General features: G+C 59.6%; 1 pseudogene; it reads right to left on the bottom strand.

Annotated features, from left to right (window-relative positions):
* Nucleotides 1-6,745: 6,745 nt before the first annotated feature.
* LOC123815137 lies at nt 6,746-10,101 on the bottom strand (annotated as a pseudogene).
* Between the last annotated feature and the right edge of the window lie 5,615 nt (nt 10,102-15,716).

Below are 15,716 nucleotides of genomic sequence, written 5' to 3'. Positions count from 1 at the left end.
GGGAGGGGCTAATCCAATAACCCGGGTCCTAAAAGTGAAGGAGAAGGAAAAGTGTGGGTCAGAGGGAGCACTGATTCCATCTGGAGAGATTTCTGCAAAGTAAGATATGCCCACCCCTGTCTTTGTTATTCTTCCAGTGGTGGCCTTCGCTGAAAGATTTAAAGTGTAAACACTCCTGCATTCTTTGCATGCCTAACTCGGTCATGGTATTTAATCGAGGCTCTCAGTGCATGGATAGGTACAGTTACTGTATTTTCTCAGATTTCCACATCTGCTTTCCTAATGTTTCTTTTCTAATTGTTCCCTAACTGGCTTTAATGCCTCACAAATGAGTTGTTGGCTTTCCCTGTATTTTTCAATCTCTTGAGTATTTTACAAATGATCAGGAGTCTTCTTTGAAGGTTTAATAGAACTTACCTGTAAAAGATTACAGTTATGGCTGAAGAAAAGTAGAAATTTTAAACTGCTTTACCTTCTCTCTTTGCAGTCTTTCCCGTTGACATAATTTCTTCATAGTTTTAGAACTGTTTAAATCCCTCCTATACCTGCAGTGATGTATTTATGTAAGATGCCTCTGTTTTGTTCTTAATTAATCTCACCTGTGTTATTTCTCTTTTTGCAGAACAAGCTGCTCCAGCAGGCGGGGCCTTCAGCAGGCAGCCACCAGATCAGCCTCAGTGAGTGGGAGGCCCAGTGCTGAGCCCATGTGGCTCCACCCGGTGGGCACAGTGTGCAGGGGCCCCATGAGCAGCCCCATGCCGCTGGGGAGAGGCTAAGTGACCCCATCCGTCCAGGCCTCTGTACAAGCAGTGCTCGCACCCCCCCAGACACCCTCTGCTGGCATCGCCTCCCACTCCGGTACCTCCACCCCCTCCGCCCACGGCAAGGGGTCCACGAGCACATCTCTCCTCCACCTCTCAGCTCCCAGGTCATTTTCCTCAGGTTCCTGACCATCCCAGCCCAGCCCACTAGCCACTGTCCACGGGTCGCTCATGCACTGCTCAGAGGCATCTCTCACACCCCCTCCCTCCCAGGGGCTGCTGGGGTGTGATTCCCGGTCCTGTCCTGACCGCCGTTCCCGAGGCCGTCTGGGGGTCAGCTCCCAGGCTCATGCTCTCCCATTGGACTCTCTCCTTCTGTCTCCATCACGGAAACTTGTCTCCTTGGATTTTAATAACTTGCAGTGGGTATTTCAATTCAGCATTTCTAAAAGTTTTCAGTAACACTCATTCTATGTTCGCTTAGAGAGAATTAATTCAAAAACCCAGAAAAGCATCCTTTCGTGAAGGACCACACCCGTGGAGAGAGGGGGACAAGTCACAAGAGTGCAGTGGGTTCCCACGAAGGGAGCGCTGGGATAAACACCCAGGGACACTCCCAGCGCCCAGGGGGCCCTCTTGGGTCTTACTCAGTCACAAACCTCCCCCATCCCGAGGGGCCGCTCTCCGGGTGTCTGACACGGTGGGTGAGCTCTGTCCGCTGTTCGGAGGACGGGACATCCCAGCAGACTCCGCTCTGCACCCGGCTCCCACCAGCGTCCTGTCCCGGGTCCCGTCCCCACGGCCTGTGCGGTTGTGGTTTGTTCACACTCACGGCTGCACGGGGTGCGATTGTGTGAACAGCCCACACTTGTCCTCTGCTGCTCATGGGCATTTGTTACACCCAGATTGTGCAAATCGTGCTGCTATGAGTAATTTCTTCGCACTACTCAGCACACACATGTGCGTACGTCTCTGGGGGTGTGCAACTAGAAGTGACATGCTGGGTCCTGGGGTGAGTGAACGTTTGGCTGCAGTAAGTCCCGCCATAGCACGTTCCAAGTATTTAAATCAACTGACTCTCCCACCAGCAATAATGAGGGACAGAATTAGTCCCAATTCTTGCCAGAACTGATTTTGTCTCAGTTTAATTTTCGCCGTGCTGGGAGTTGTGCAGTGATGTCACAATGTGGCTTACTCTGAACCTCCCTCTGACGCAAACTGTTGGGCAATTTCCATAAACGTCCGGGCCGTGTGAACACGCTCACACGGGGGACGGACTGGGCTCGTCGTCGGGACTGAAGGGGCTCTGGCCGGGAGCCCACGTCACCTCCCTGTTATGATGCCCTTTCCTGCTCACGGGTCTGCGGTCAGAGACCTGCGGTCTGACACAGAAATGCAGCAAAACCTCGCTTCTCGAGCTTAATTCATTCCAGAATTCTGTTCGAGAAGTGGTTTGTTTGAGATCCCAGTCATACAGGTGACCGATCATACAGGTATCAGCCTGAAAGGGTTGTCAGGTGAAGAATCAAAACTTTGTTCAAAAACTGAGACATATTTTCCATAAACAATTTGGTCATGAATTGAGTTGTTCCAGATGGGAGACATTCGGGAACTGAGGTCTGACTGTGTTTGGTCTTTGCCCCTGGTTCCCGGCACAGAGCTCCTAAAACCCTTGGAGTCTCCTGAGTGACAAGGATGCTAATGAGATGGCCCTTGGCTGAGGGTCCTGGACAGTTTCAGGATGGGGGCCGGTCACCAGAAAGAGCAAGTTTGATCAGAGGGTCAGAACTTTCAGCCTCACTGCCCAGCCTCTGGGAGAGGGGCTGGGGTTCAAGTTCAATCACCAATGGCCAAGGATTTAGTCAAATCTGTCTACATAGTGACACCTCCATAAACCCCCCTAATAATGGGGTTCAGAGAGCTTCTGAAGTAGTGAACCCCTCCCCATGCTGGGAGTTGGGAGTGACACTTTCCAACTCCATGGTGACAGAGGCTTGGGCACTCGGGACCCTTCCCCACCTCACCCCATGTCCCTCCTCATCTGGCTGCTCACTTGTATTGTTTATAATAAAATGTACAGTAAACACAGCATTTTCCTGAGTTCTGTGAGTTGATGTAGCAAATTAATGAACTTGGTGGGGAGCCCCTACCTTTTGTAGGCAAGTCGGAGAGATGAGCAGGTAACACAGGGGCCTGAATTAGAGACTTGCTCTGAGGGGAGGGCAGTCTTGTGGGACGGACCCTGACCCTGTGGGGTCTGAGGCTGACTCCAGGGAGTTCACGTCGGAGTTGAGCTGAACTGTAGGAAACACAGCTGGTGTCCGAGAACCAGAGAAGTGGGTGAATGGAGGAAAACACCCCTCACCATCCCACAGAGAAACTCAGAGGAAGAGCAAGAGACCCTCTGCTTGGGATGTCATTTATTGGTCACGTGTTCCTCCAGCCAAACCCGGGTGCCTGTAATGCACCAGAAAGTTCCAGCCTCAGACCTTTGCTCCAAGGACTGAAATGTGTCTTTCTTTTCCATCCCCCACCCCAGCCCCTGAGCTCTGTTCCTACAGGGGAAGGTTCCACACGTAGGGTCCTGGTGGGCACACCCTCCCTCCCTGGAGCATGACTGTGCTCTCCCTTCCCCCTCCCTCCCCCACAGGTGGGCGTGTCCTAAACTCTAAGGGACCCCAGGAGACTTGCAGCCAGGGGAGCGCTGGGCAGCAGCAGCTCATCCCAGGCTGACCCCTGACTGTCCCCAAGGCCCCCTTTTCTCTGACTCCCCAGTGAGCTGACAGCAGCCCCACCTGGTCTCCTGTTGCTTCTTCTGTTCTAGGCCCTTCCTTGCTTCACTGTCCACAGTGAACGTTAATAACCGTGCTCTCCAAAAAAGAAGAGTCTGGGTGGGAGGCAGAGACCATGTCCCTCCATGAAAGAGGGAACCCATGTCCCCAACATTCATGCATCTGGACACGGCACGAGGCTCCACCAGTCAGGTGACCACATGCCAGACTCTGACTCAGGACGTGGTGACACAGAGAGGCTGGGACTGTGCAGAGTGCACTCGGCCAGGGTGGCGGGAGTGGCAGCAACAGTGTCCGGGCGCCGGAGCAGCAGAGACAGCAGTCCAAGCCTGCAGGGCCCAGGGTCCCACCTCAGGAGAGTCAGTGGGGTGAGTGGTCGCATCTGTGCCCGGCAGCAGGGCAGCGGGGCCTCTGTGAGACCTGACCCAGGCTGGGCTGTGGGCTGTTCCTGGCTGTGCCGCCTCTAGTTTGTTCTGTGACTTTCCCCAAAATAGCATTAGAACCCAGTATACTGCTTTATATCTAAATTAGAAAAAATTAGGATTCCATTATTTGCTCCAAGAAATATATCTGGGGAACAGTTTCACTCAGAGATTTTATTATGCTGACCCGGGGCCACCCCCAAACCTCCCACCTGACTCTACCCCGTGGTGGAGAGAACAACTGTAACTCCCAACATCACGTCTCATAAATGACAATATATGTCCCTCCCTTTTCTTTCTGAGGGAAAAAAAAACACTAAATGTGCACTGAAGACCCCTCCCCACCCTGAGCTCCGTCACTGACCTCAGTGGTCCCGGTCTGGCTGAGCCCCAGGAGGGCTCGTGGGGCTTCTTACCAACCCCAGGCCTCTCCCAGACCCACGTCTCAGGGGAACAGGCCCCAGGCCGGGATCACTCGTGTGACAAGCCCTGCAGGCGAGGCTGACGCACAGCCGTGTGGGGTCCTGTCTGGGTTCCTGCTGCTGAATGTGTGACCTGAAGGCCAGCAGCATCCGCACCAGCCTCGTTATGAATCCAGAATCCCACTCTCTGCTCCCGACTTTCTGAGTCTTAACAAAGTGTGCAGGAAATTTGTGGGCACAAGAAAGTTTGGGACTCGGTGCTCAACAGCCTTCTAGACTCGGAGACAGACTGTGCAGGCGGCTCTGGCGTGCGGTCCACTCAGATCACTCAGCACTGGGGCCCTGGGTTCTGTCCTTCTTCCTTCATCTTCTGTAGCTGTCACCCCCTTGGTGACCTCACCCACGCTCACGGCTTTAAATAGCACTTATGTGTGTGGCCTCCCGAGTCTATCTGTGCAGCCCGCACATCTCCCCATCTCCAGACTCAGCGGTCCGCCTGCCAGTTGGACGACTCCCTGGGATCTCTCACAGACGTCTCAGCTCCACCGTCTCTGACAGTGAACGTCTGTGACGTCCCCTCAGATACGCTGCTTCCAGAGTCTCCCCATCTCTGCTGACACAACTCCGTCTCTCTGCTCGTGTCCTCTGAGATGTTTGCTGACCTGGACTCCTCTCCCTCGTGCCCCAGATTAAGCATCAGGAATGCCGTCAGGTCCCCCTCAGAAGGCATCCAGGATCCCCCCACGCCCACTATTCCCACCGCTCACCCCGGGAAGCATCCCCAGCCTGGAGCCCGGCACAGACCCCTCCTGCGTCCACACTGCCTCCCTCACCTCCCAAGTCTGCTCTCAGCACAGCAGCCACTGGGACCCACTAAAGGGGACGTCAGGCCATGTCCCCTCCTGCTCTACACTGTCCTCTGACCCCACCTCACTCAGAGCACAGTCGTGCCCTTCCAACGTCCTCCAGGCCCACGTGGTCTGGCCGTGCCTCTCTCCCATCTCCCTCACTCCCTGCTCCATTCCCACACTGACCCCACCCCTCCTCCTCCTTCCCAGACTCCAGACACACCGCTGCCCCGGGGCATTCGCACTGGAGGGTCCCCTGCCTGGACAGAACTTCCTCCAGACATCCTGGTGGGTAATGCCTCATGTCCTTCAAATCTCCCCTCAAGGCCACCTCCCCAGTGAGGCCCACACTGACCACCCACATCAAGCAGCCGCCTTCCCTGTCCCCACAGCCCACACTGGGGACCACCATCCCCCCTGTGTCTTCCCAGACCACTCCCTCTCCCACACACACCTCCCTGTGTGCTGTGCTCACACCCACTGTCTCCCCACACAGCACGGGCCCCACGAGGCCGGCAGTGATCCCGACTGTGCTTCAGTGATGCCCCCACATGCAAACCCAGTGCCACACGTCTGTCACACAGCCACCACTGCTTCACAGATGGTCAGGGCAGGGCACCTCCCTATGCTGCAGGCTGTGTCTGTATTAACATGGCCTCAACCACAGCTGCTCCGTGGCAGCTACCACACCACGTGCACTCACACCGACATCGATGCCCCCACACTTTCCCCACAGAGCTGCTCCCCCGAGTCCACAGCAGACCCCCCTCTGTGCATCCCGGAGTGCGCACCGCAGCCAGCACTGCAGCGAAGGGCAGTAGGAGGGCACAGGTGAGCAGAGCAGGATTCCAATGGGGACTGATCTAGGATGGGAAATGATGGGGTCCCAGCTCTGCTCAGTCCAGAACCTGGTTCCTTTGAGAGTTTAGGACGAGATGAAAGATCAGCCAAGCCCTAGAGGAGGCAACAGCAGGATGAGTCTGACAACTCATCTCTCCACACCACAGACTCCTGTGTGCAGGGACCCCTGGGCCTGGTGGGGACAGTGACAGGCAAAACACCCCTGCTGCTGGCAGACAGGGGACACCCAGAGAAGAATGAGACCAAGGCTCCTGACAAGGACAAACGCAGTCCTGCTGCTCTACAGAAACAAAGAAGCAACAAATAAAGACCCAGAAGATGGGGACTGAGGGTCCGACCCAGGCCTGAGCCTCGGCTGACCCGGCCTCACACAGCCCTCGCTGCCCGCGGTCCTGGAGACGGGCTTCACGGGGACAGTTTACAAGGCCCGGGTGATGCTGGTTCCTGTGATCCCAGGTCCTGCTGGGACACGGTTCCACTGAAGGGACAGGACAAAGGGGCAGAGGGCGACCCAGTGGAGGAGGGACCACGTCAAAGCCCACGATGCACTGAGCACTGACTGGGCACAGCCCTGACCACGCTCGGTCCTCACAGCCCCTCCTGTCCCTGCCACAGACTCAGCACAGCACACACAGAAGGTTCTGGAAACTTCTCGATGACTCCATTTATTTCCTCTCAAAATTTAGGATCTTCAGCTTTTTAATTAACACATCAATCATTCAGGGCAAGAATTGAAAAAACAAATTTACATCCAGAGCCTCATTTTAATGAGGGAGTGAGAAGCTGCAGCTCAGGCACCAGGAAGCACAGACAGGGATGGGGAGGCCCCGCCCCCCTCTGCTGGAGCAGGGGAGTGTGGGGAGGGGCTGGTGGGTGGGGTGGGCCTGCCTCCCACCTCCTCAGTGATGCTGATGGGAACACAGACATTCAGATGCCAGTTGCAGAAGCAGAAGTGAGATGTCCCTGAAGTCACAAACAGGGGCTGGCGGGTGTGTGTGTGAGGAACCTTCCATCACTCATTCCCCGACAGGGCAGCTGTCTCACGCTGGAGAAGAAAATAATCGTGAACAAATGTCCATCAGTCGCTGTAGGTGGTGACATTGTCCAACAGGCCACCTCATGCTCACCATGTCCCAGAGAGTCCCCCCATTACCCAGTCCCGTCCCCTCTGCCCCAACCCTCCCCGTGTCAGGGTCTCACCTTTACAAGCCGTGAGAGACACATCCGAGCCCTGGGCACTGTCACTGCCTGGGGAGGCACAAAACAGGATGTGGTCAGAGCCCCCAGGACAGGAGACCAAAGGAGAAACTGTGGGTGGAGGGGGAGGTCCCCCATGGGCTCCTGTCTGCACCAACACAGGGTCTCAGGGGTCCCCCCTCCATACTCACTGGCAGCCTGAGCGTAGCTCCCTCCTTTCCCACCTGCAGGAAGAAAACATCCTGTGAGACACCAGGGAGGAGGCAGGGCCCTGAGGTCCTAAAGGAAGCCCTGGACCTGGACCCCAGGGAAGTTTCCAGAACTCTGACTACAGACCCAGGGCAGGATCGGGAAACCTGAGGGAAGTTCATGTGCAGGGACTGGACCCACCGCCCTCCTGCAGGTCTGTCCTCAGCAGGGACCCTCCCCTTGGACCTGGGACTGTTGGGAAGCAGGTCCCCATCCCCAGAGTCATCAGGGTGACAAATATGTCCCTTATCTCACACGTGCCTTCCTAACCAGTCAGTATAGCCAGTAGGGCCCCAGACTGACAAGCACACGAGTGAAGACGATAGTTCCCTTTTTGAAGAGGGAAACACACCTCCTGGGCTTGAGACCCCTGGTGGGACAAGAAATGAGACCCCACCCACCCTACCTGAGCGCCTCCTCCCCCACATCACAGCTGCAGCCGCCACAGCTCCAAGCAGGACCAGGCCACCCAATGATGCCCAAGATGATGATGATGGTGTTGGTCTGAGGAGGCGGCTCTGCAAAGGGACAGGAAGGTGAGGGCCCTGCCCCCCGGGTCCCGCCCCAACCCCGCTGAAGTCCCCGGAGGCCCCTCCTCACCCCATCCAAGCATCAGGGGCTCCCGCAGCCCCTCGTGCTGCACGTGGCACGTGTATCTCTGCTCCTCCCCACGCGGCACCACCACCGCCGCCCACGTCTGGAAGGTCCCGTCCCCCGCGGGCCTGGTCTCCACCAGCTCCGTGTCCTGGGTCTGGTCCTCCCCGTCCCGCCGCCAGGTCAGGGCGATGTCCGCAGGGTAGAAGCCCCGCGCCCAGCACCTCAGGGTGGCCTCCCGCTCAGAGGTGGGGTGGCGGGTCACTCGTGCCTCTGGAGGGTCTGAGGAGAAAGGTCGGAAATTTGGGAACTTCTCACGGCCCTGGGGCAGTGCAGCAGCGCTCCCGTGGCCGTCCCGAGACTGGACAGGGCAGTGTGGGGGCGGGCGGGGGGGGGGCAAACCCCAGACCCAGCCTGGACAGAGGCACCTGGGCGGATCCCCTGGTCTGTAGAAAGTTCTAGAACCAGAGGGACACAGCCCAGGTGCAGGCCGGTCTGCGCGGAGAAAAGCGTTTCTGGTCCAGACTGGGGGGGAGGGGGGACGGTGGGAGGGCAGCCACGGGGCTGCGGAGAGCCGGGTCGGACCGAGGCCCGCGGGTGCGGGGCGGGAACGGGCCTGAGAGAGGAAGTCCCCGCGGGCCGGGGCGCCGCCAGGGTCGGAGGGAGCCGCTGACCGGAGATCTCGGGGCTCGTCTCTCCGTCCCCGGAGAGGCTGCCCCCCCAGCGTCCCTGAGAGAAGGCGGGGTCGCCCTCCGGTCCCGGGTCGGAAAGTCCGGGCGGACTCGGTCTCCCGACGCAGAGGGGGTTCTGACCCCGGTCCCGCGTCCCGTCTCCCCGTCGGAGCCCAGCCCGAGGGAGGGGGCGCCCCGCGAGCCCCGGTACCTGCGCGCTGCAGCGCCCCCTTCCCGCGCTCCAGGTACCGCAGGAGCGACTCCCTGCACCGGCCGTGCACGTAGTTCCTCCCGTGCTCCGCCTCACCGGCCGCCTCCCACTTGCGCCGGGTGATCTGAGCCGCCGTGTCGGCCGCGGTCCAGGAGCGCAGGTCCTCGTTCAGGGCGATGTAGTCGGCGCCGTCGTAGGCGAACTGGTCGTACCCGCGGAGGACGGTCCCGTCCGGCCCCACGTCGCAGCCGTACATCCTCTGGAGGGTGTGAGACCCTGACCCCGCCCCGAGGTCAGCCCCGCCCACCGGCCCCGCCCCGCCCCCACCCGCGGGGATGGAACCGAAACCGAAACCGAACCGGGTCAGAGTCCCGCGGGCTCCCCTCGGGGTGAAGCTCGGACGCGGACACTCGGGGCGGCCCCGCCCGTCCGCGGGGACGGGGGTCGTGCCCGGCCCGGCCCCGCGCGCTCACCGTCCGCGCTCTGGTTGTAGTAGCCGCGCAGGGTGTCCAGGTCCACTCGGAAAGTCTGTGCGGTTTCCCTTGGGCTGATCCGTGTCTCCGGTCCCAGTACTGCGGCTCCACCTGCTCCACCCACGGCCCCTCCATCCACGGCGCCCGCGGCTCCATCCTCGGGTTCGCGGCGTCGCTGTCGAACCGCACGAACTCCGTGCCGTCCACGTAGCCGACGGCGAAGAACCGGGCCTCCCCGCGGCCGGGCCGGGACACGCCGGTGTCGAAATACCTCAGGGAGTGCGGACCTGCGGGCGGGGAGCGGTGAGACCGGCGACCCTCCGCCCGGCGCGGGTCCCGGGTCCGCGGTCGAGGGGACGGAAACGGGGACGGAGAGCGGGATCCCACGCCCCCGCCGGCCCGCGCTCCTCCCCGCAGAGGCCGCTCCCGCCCGACCCCGCGCTCACCCGCCCCGGCCGCGGTCAGCGCCAGCGCCCCCGAGAGCAGCAGCAGGAGGCTCGGGGACCGCATGACCCGCATCCTCGGGGTTTGGGGAGAAACTGCGTCCGGGTGGGTCCGCGGAGACTTATAACCCGGGAGCAGCGGTGACGCTGATTGGCTGCTCTAGACACCGGTCACCAATGGGAGAGGGAACCGGGGTTCGCGTCACGAGTATCCGGGAAGGAGTCCCCCGTGCAGGTTGTGAGATGCAAAAGTGAAACCGGGAGACCGGGACTCCCCAGCGCGGAGCTTCCCCGCCCAGACTCCGCCCTCGGGCCCAGACCCTGAGCGCCGGGCCGGGCCCCTGGGACTTTGCCCCGATCCCCCTCCTCCTGCTCTGAGAGCTCCTTGTCGCACCGCGTCCCCGAGTCCGGGCCCCGAGTCTGTCCGGGGGAACCAGGGAGCGACCCCCAGGCTGGGCCCAGCCCCCTTCCCTCCCCTCTGTCCCCGGAGCCCCTCTCCCGGGCACGGACTCTGCCTCCCACCCCTGACCGCCCCCCGGACTCTTCCAGAAGGAAACTGACCCCCCGGGGACTTGACGCCGGAGAGGAGCGGCCCTGGGAACGGGGGTGGAGGGACCGGGGCTTTCTCGTTGGTCCCGGAGGAATTGTGCCTGAAACGCCGACAGAGGTTCTCGGGGTCCAGTCCCCTCGTTGTCCGTGAGACCCTGACCCTCAGGGAGCTGATCATCTGTAAAGGGGGGTTGGGCCCCTCCGTGCAGAAACGTGTCTGACCAGCCCTGCAGTCAGACCCACGAAGCCCCTAAATTCCACTCCCCGCCCAGTGTGCGTGTGACTCGGGGTGTCCCTGTGAAATGCCCTTCACCCCGCAGCCCTCGGTGCGTCCCCGTGAGTCCCGCGTCCTGAACGCGGAGCAGCCGGGAAGCGGTTCGCTGCTGCGCGTTTGGACGGGAGCTCGCCCGGCCTCGGAGCTGCGAGCGCTCCGGGCAGCCGCCCCCGGGACGGGGAGAAGGAAGGGGGGCCGGGGTGTCCTGGACCCAGGGCAGAGCGAGGGACGTTCAGAGAGGGCGCCGGGGACCCTGGAGCCTGTCAGCCCTCAGAGGAGCAGTGGCCCTGCCTCAGTTTCCCTGCTGCTCTCAGTCTTTGACAGGAAGAAGCCTGTGAGGGGCCAGGGCCCAGAGCAGAGGGGGCAGCACATTGGAGAGCACAGCAGGGGGACATCGGTCAGTTCCACTCCCTCAGGCGGGGGTCTGGGTGTCCTTCTCATGCTGACTCGGGATCGAATGGAGGAGGGAGATGACAGGAGAGCAGAAGGGAGGGACTGCGGGGCCAGCACCTGTAAGCAGAGGAGAGGGGGAGGCCTCCAGCAGCAGCCCGGGCACTGGCTCTGGCTGGGAGCGGGGACGGCTCCCCTGTGGTGAAGGTCCCCACGGAGATGCAGACGGTGTCAGGAACCTGTGATAATTGTCTTCTGACGTGTCCGGTTTTCCCAGTGGGGCAGGAAACAGGGTCACTGGCAGCAATAAGGGGGGAGGGAGGTGGGTGTCTGAGCAGAGGATGGGGACCCTGAGGGAGCCCTGCAGGGACAGGACTGAGGGCAGCGGTGTGACCCCCCGTGGTCTGGGTCACGACGTTAACGTGGCAGCGTCAGCGTGGCTGTGTGGGGCTGCAGCCTCCTGTGGCTGGTGGGGCAGGTGCAGGGCAGGTGGAGGTCGAGTCACCGGCTGTGCAGTTTTTCCAGGCAAGGCTGACAGAGCAGGGGGAGCCAAGGGGCAGAGTGAAATGACGCCTCATGGAGGTTGAGAGCAGGGAGGAGAGGACACCGAGGGGTGAGGGACAGTGAACAGATGGCAGGAGCACAGACTGGGACCCCAGTGGGCTCCAGGGGTTGTTGGGGTGATGACTCAGGCCTGGAAACAGGCACAGCTGTGAGGAAGGTTTGCTGACCTCACATTACAGCCTGTGATCACATAATCGTGCTGGTGTTTGCGGAGCTCAGGCCACTCTGCTTTTAGGGTTCATGTGACCTGACTGCCCACCCAGATAATGTGGGGAGTCTCCCTGTCCCACGGTCCTTAACCTCAATGACATCACCCAGGTCCCTTTGCCACGTGAGGAAAGCTGTCCACAGGCTCCAAGGACCAGGCTGGGCGTCTCTGGGGACCACTGTTCAGCCTTGCACCCCGATGGTGTTGTTGTCACTGAGGGTCAGGGAGGCAGCGCTCTGGGAGGGTGACAGTGGGCCAGGAGCTAAAAGAAACGGGGGAGTGGCCTGGGGTCCACAGGGAATCCCTACGATGAGGGAGTGGGGGCTCCAGTCTGATGGCACATTGGGGGTGCTAGGGAGGAGGGAGGGGAACAGATCAAAGCAGAGGAGGCGCCAGGACCCCACCCCCTCCATGCTCAGGGCACCAGGTTAGAGGGAGGGGGGACACCCTGTGGGAGGACTTCAGAGGGGGCTGTGGCCTCAGGGAGACCTGGGCTCCTGTCAGAGCTGCGAGGTGCAGGGACCTCGTCCTGGGGGAGGGCTGTGCAGGTTCTGGTCCTGGGCTGAGCACTCAGGGGCGCAGTGGGCAGGTCTCAGGGGTTGGGGAGGAGGGGGTGTGGGAGGGGACAGAGTGGGGGCTGCAGAGCCTGTGGAGATGAGGTGCAGGGTGTGTGGGGACCAGGGGTGACTGAGACAGACAGGGACAAGGACAAATGAGGCTGGTTCTGGTGGCTTCAGGGAGGATGGTGGTGAGTGAGTGAGAGGAGGGGCTGGGGGGGAGCAGGGGTTGGGCTCTCCCTGGGGCTCTGTCAGTGGGAGGAGGAGGTTGGGGCGGGGGTCTCAGTCCCAGTCCTGACCCCTGACTGTGGGGTGGAGGGCCTGGGGGAGAGGCGGGGTCTTGGAGGACATGCATGAGTTCACTCTGAACCCTGAGAGAGGGGACTGTGCTCACTCCAGGTCTCAGTGGGACAGCTGCTGTTGGAGGTGTGACTTCTGGGGCATCAGGTGGGACCCTGGTGCCAGGGCCCCTCTCCTGTCCTGCTGAGGGGACAGAAGGCCCAGGGCAGCTGTGGTCCTCGTCCCAACAGTCCCGATGTGCGTACCCACACTGGGGAGGATGTAGACACTGAGATGCTGTTCCCAGTAAGAGATGATTTCATTTCAAAAACTGAGTTTAAGAAACAGAAATAGGGAGTAGAGGAAAATGGCCTTCTTTCAGTTTCCCTGGTGTCACCGTCCAGGGGAAGGAGGGAGGGGTGCCGGGAGGGGGTGGGGGCATCAGGGATGGTCCCAGGGCCCCTGAGCCTCCTCCTCTCCAAATGGGGGACATTTGCAGGATAATGTGGAGAAGTTTATGTTACTTTGACATTTTATAATATTAGGAAATTACAGTTATTTTCTAGAGTGTAATAATATTGTTTGAAGAGAAAGCTTATTTTCTCAGAGATGAATATTGAAATATTCAGGGGAGAGGGTCATGATGCTGGCAGGTGATTTTCAAATGTGTCAGCAAAAATTACAGAAATACATTCTGTCAGTAAAATGGGACAGAATATCAAATTGGCTAAACCTAGAGTGACCTCCGTGTTGGTGTTTCAAACTTCAGGTGTCTTTTAGGTAAGTTTTCACAGTCCTTTGGAGAAAACGTTAGAAATGATGATGCACGCTGACATGGGGTGTTTGTTCACAGTGTGACGTTACATGGGAGTTAGGGTTTAAGTGTGAGTGTGTGTGTATGTGAGTGTGTGTGAGAACGTCAGTGTGTGTGACTGTGTCCCTGTGGGTGCACTGTCTGTGTGTTGGTGAGCAGCAGGGTGTGTGCAGTCTGTGCCTTCACTCAGTCCCTCACTCAACAGATATTTTAAAATCAGCTTTCAGGGCAGTGGAAATACAGCTGTGAAAATCAGATCCCTGTCCTTGTCCTCATAAAGCTTGTGTTCTCAAGGAGGGACAGACAGTAAGCAATTAAATAAATATGTTGAAAATGTGTGTTAGTGAACTGGGTGTGAGCAAAAGCAAAGCGGGTGGGGTTGGAGGGAGGCAGGAGGGGCCCGGGCAGGGGCAGTGCAGGGAGGGCCGCTCAGGTTTGACGCTTGGGGACACTGCCAGGGAGGGAGGGGCTGCCTGGTGGCAGGTTTTCAGGCCCAGGACCAGCAGTGCGGGCTCTGAGATGTGACAGCCTGGGCGCCTGGGCTGGAGGAACACGGGGAGGACCTGGATCTGGGCCTGTCACACGGCCACAGCTGTGCCACCTGGACCTGACCTGGAAAGGGCCTTGCAAATGTAACATATTTAGGAAAGCTCTCTCTCTAGATGGTCCAAGAAGTCAACCGTGGAAACTCCTCCCTCCCCAGCCCCTGGCACCCAGGATTCCTGCCAAGGAGGAGCATGTTACCAAGTTTTCATGTATCCTTCCTGAGGAAAACCTCCACAAATGTTGTTACTGTTGCTATATCAAGAAGGAGTACTGTGAAAAACAGAAAGTAGATAAAATGTTTCTTTTCAGTTTGAGGAGGGAGTGGGGGTTGTCATCACGGGGCTGGGGAGAGGGGTCTCAGTGGGGAGGTGGAAACCTCAGAGGTGGCCCAAGCCTCCTGAGCACTCCTCTGTCAGTCCTTGTTCAGTCCCTGACCTTGACACCTGTGGAGTCCAGGACTGCTTGGAAGCTACTTCATCCCCTACCCGGTGCCCAGCCTCCAGGTCAGCCACCTCTGACCACTCACAGCACAGACCCTCCCAGGGCACAGTCAGCCTCCGGGAGCAGCGCGGCGGCGCCCCCGTGTGGCCACAGAGCAGATGACAGAAGACCACCCTCCCTCCCCTTTCTGCTGTTTAGTCAGATCCCTCCCAGGGATCTCCCTCTGCTCCCAACACCAGAACAGGGCTTTGAACCAAGACTGGGTCCCCATCCAGTGTCAGGCTCAGGGTGCAAAGTGTTCTCACAACCCACAGTGACTTAGTGTTCCCTCCCCATTGAGTCACCATGGACACTCCCTCAGAGAAGGGTGAGGTCTCCTGGCCATGACAGCTCCAGGTCCAGGATGGACCCCATGAACCAACTAGGTGCCCTTAGTCCCCCGGAATGGGGCCCGAGACACCCAAGTCTCTGTCACATGTTCCTGCTGCTCCCTCTGGAGCTACAGGACCCTCCACCTGGGAATCAGTCCAGTGAGTCTCAGAACATGGGATAGGGGTGGGGACTGGGGGCATTAGGTCCAGGAAGGAGAGGGTGGTCCTGAGGAAGTCAGGGTACACGGAAGTAAGCACATCAGAGGGGCAGGGGTTGCAGGGGGGAGAGAGGAAGGAGCCAGGAGGAGAGCAGCAAGGGGAGGGCTGGCCATGGGGACACCTGTCCCTGTTTGGAGAGGGTCCTCCAGGTCATAGACAGCAAAGGGCTGTGCTGTCCCTGCAGGATGAGCCCTGGTCCCACATTCCTGGGGATCCCAGGGTCCCACTAACTGCACTAGCACCTCCCTGCCATGTCTGTGTCCAGTCCTGAGTAGCAGGTTGTCACAGCCTTCAGAGGTCCCTCCCTGCCCTAGGACAGGACAAGCCCTTGGGCCAGGCCGAGGGCCCCTGAAGACCCGGTGCTGAACGTGGGTGTGGGCTGCACCCACTGTGGGCTACGGGACCTCAGTGATGGGACCCAGGCTGCCCATTTCCCAGGGGCGGTCCCTACACCCTCCACAGCTCACTGCCCTGGAACTCTGGGATCTCCTGTCTTCCCTCTGGGGTCACCCACACACCACATGTGCAGACTGGACCCTCCAGGCCCTGCTCTCTGCTAC

Source organism: Phyllostomus hastatus, unplaced genomic scaffold (assembly GCF_019186645.2).
Source record: "Phyllostomus hastatus isolate PE091 unplaced genomic scaffold, TTU_PhHast_1.1 phas_contig_101, whole genome shotgun sequence".
In the NCBI taxonomy this organism is placed as follows: domain Eukaryota; kingdom Metazoa; phylum Chordata; class Mammalia; order Chiroptera; family Phyllostomidae; genus Phyllostomus; species Phyllostomus hastatus.
This window is presented reverse-complemented; position numbering and strand designations above follow the sequence as displayed.